The following is a 2,882-nucleotide window of genomic DNA, read 5'->3' as shown; positions in this document are numbered from 1 at the left end:
ACGGTCTTCCTTATTTACTGTCCAACTTTTGCATGCATATGAGGTTATTGAAAATACCATGGCTTGCGTCAGGTACACGTTAGTCCTCAAACTGACATCTTTGCTCTTCAACACTTTAAAGAGGTCTTATACAGCAGATTTGCCCAATACAATACCTCGTTTGATTTTTTTTTTTTTTTTTTTTTTAAGGCTTAAATACAACATGTCCACAAGTTTTTCATCTCTAAAAAAGCAAAGACTTAATTTTTAAGGTTCAAAAAAGTCGTTCTTTAAAAGAAATGACTAAATATTTTCTTCTACAGCTTCAAACTTTCTATAGTCAACTATTCAACTGCTCCATGCCACCCCAGACAAACTTTACACAACTGAGCTACTTAATGTTACTATTGAACCCAAAATAAAGTTTTAAAAAAGTCATAAATGCAAGTCTCTTAATACAATGCCTAACACAAGAAGCTTTAAAATAGTCCACTTCTTTCTGCAATGAGTTAAATTTCTGTAAAAGCAAGGAAAAATAATTTATCAAGCATAACACTGGGGGATCCTATTTTTACTCAAGATGTTTGTTTAACTACTTAAAAACAACTACATCTCCAAGGGTGTAATAAAGAGTGGAAAACAGGAGCACAATTGACAAAGTGTACATATTTAGTAAATCAAAGATAGTTCTCTTTCTATTTTTTTTTTTTTAGGGGACTCGTTTTTAAAGAGTAGGCAAGATTAGACTTGAGGAAATCAAGAATTTAAAAAAAGAAAAGGAAAATAAAAAAACAAAGCATTTCTTAACTGCAATCATTCAATTTATCAATAGCGTCTTGGGCTGTAAGAACGAGATCTTGATCGTGATCTGTATCTACTATAATAAGGAGAAGGTGATCTTCTGTACCGGTAATCATAGTCTTCGTATCTGTCATATCCTCTATCTAGCATAGTAGGAATCTCGACGTCTGCCACCGCCGCCACCCCCACCACCTCCATCACCGCCTCCTCCTCCGCTGCCGCCACCACCACCACTATGAGTTGGTCTGCCCTTGTAGATGCCTGGTGTAGGTGTGTGTGCTCTCTTGGTGATAGTATAATCCACGTGATTTTTTCTGCCATCTAGCTCCATTCCATATGCTCTTTCCATAGCCTCCTTTGAGCCATCTAGTCTTTCAAAGTAAACAAATGCAAATCCTCCAGACCTTCCAGTTCGCTGATCATAAACCACATTGACACCACTCAGTGGTCCATATCTAGAAAACACTTCATGAAGATCTCTCTGTTGTATATAAACTGAGGCCAAACACTCCAAGACAAGTGTTAGGATCTGGATTTGCTCTGCTTCCTGTATGTCTTCTGCGGTCAGACAATGAAGAGTGACTTCAACTTCTGCGCCTTTAACGTCGGTATTCTGGTGTGTATGATCTGCTTCGAGATCGTCTCTTAGGAAAATGAGAGTGGGATCTGGATCGAGTGTAACGTCTATGAGAATGCCTCCTAGATCTCGACCTGGATTTTGATCTTGATTGAGAATGGGATTCGGAGTGTTCGGAAAACCCTTGACGGACTACGAGATCCTGACCTGCTCTCGGATTTTACATGAACAGGAGTTCCCGTTGGAGATTTTGACTGTGAGTGAGACTCATTTACTTAACCTAGGTCCCATTCATTCTTCCAGATTCTTTTAATTCTACTTCACTCTTGCTTTCTACTTCTTTTCATTCTTCATTGAGTTTTTCGTTTTTCATACTTTGTGTATTCTTCCCCAATTAAAACAATTCAAAATAGCCTTAAAAAAAAATCTGACCAATCTTCGGTTCAATTTTTCTCCCATTCAGTTTTAATTTTCTGACCTTTAATATTTTTCATTGTTGTTATTGTTGTTGTTATGTGCCGTGGAGTCGGTTCCGACTCATAACGACCCTGAATAGGGTTTCCGAGGCTGTAAATCTTTACAGGAGCAAAAAGCCTCATCTTTCTCCCGCGGAACAGCTGGTAGTTTCGAACTGTGGTTCGCCCGATTTGTAACCACTACGCTACTAGAGCTACTTAATATTTTTCATTAGCCTTCTTTGATCTTGATTTATCTTCCACATTGCTGAAAAAACTCATCATTTCCCTACCCCCTCCCCCGCCCCCCCGGAACATTAACTCTGCCCTCGAAGAAGTTGTTCTCCTCTACATCACTCATGTCGGTCAGGCATTCTCCAGAGCTAAATATGAGACAAGTCTCGGCTTTAGGGCCGATAGTCTAATCAACCTGCTAACTAGACCGTGGGGAGGAGGAAAGAGTCGGCAACAACAGCCACTCCACTCCACTCCCACTCGTCGCAGGCTCCGGCAAAATGGTGCCAACGCCGACAGACCCCCATTTGATTTCTTGATTGCTGCTTCCATGAGTGTTTGTTGATGGTTGATCAGAGCAAAATGAAATCTTTGACAACTCAATCTTTTGTCTATTTATATGGATGTTGTTTATTGGTCTAGTGGTGAGGAGTTGTACAAACATCCATGTAAAAATATTCTCTGTGAAACTCTTACATATTTGTGGATGTCCTCTATCTCCCATACCCATTCAGCCTGTATATCTGTCCATACATCTACCCATAGAATAATGTTGTTGCATAGTTGTGCATATGACAGTATTTACTTCTATCCCCTTTAACCCTTGCATTCCTCTCTGTGTCTTCATCATTCTTTTGTTGTATATTGCCTTCCACATCACCTAAATTGACCTGAGTCTAACCTAGACCACGTGCTGTTGAGTTGATTCTGACTCATAGCAACCCTATATAGGGTTTTCAAGGAGCAGCTGGTGGGTTTGAACAAACAACCTAGTAGTTAGCCATCAAGTGTTTATCCTACAATGTCACACCAGGACAGTCTACCCTATAACCAGT

The 2,882-nt window shown here is 39.8% G+C and overlaps 1 pseudogene; it reads right to left on the bottom strand.

Annotated features, from left to right (window-relative positions):
- Nucleotides 1–804: 804 nt before the first annotated feature.
- On the bottom strand, nt 805–2,173 carry LOC102827416 (annotated as a pseudogene).
- Between the last annotated feature and the right edge of the window lie 709 nt (nt 2,174–2,882).

The sequence above is a fragment of the Chrysochloris asiatica genome, unplaced genomic scaffold (assembly GCF_000296735.1).
Source record: "Chrysochloris asiatica unplaced genomic scaffold, ChrAsi1.0 scaffold00077, whole genome shotgun sequence".
Taxonomy (NCBI): Eukaryota; Metazoa; Chordata; class Mammalia; order Afrosoricida; family Chrysochloridae; genus Chrysochloris; species Chrysochloris asiatica.
This window is presented reverse-complemented; position numbering and strand designations above follow the sequence as displayed.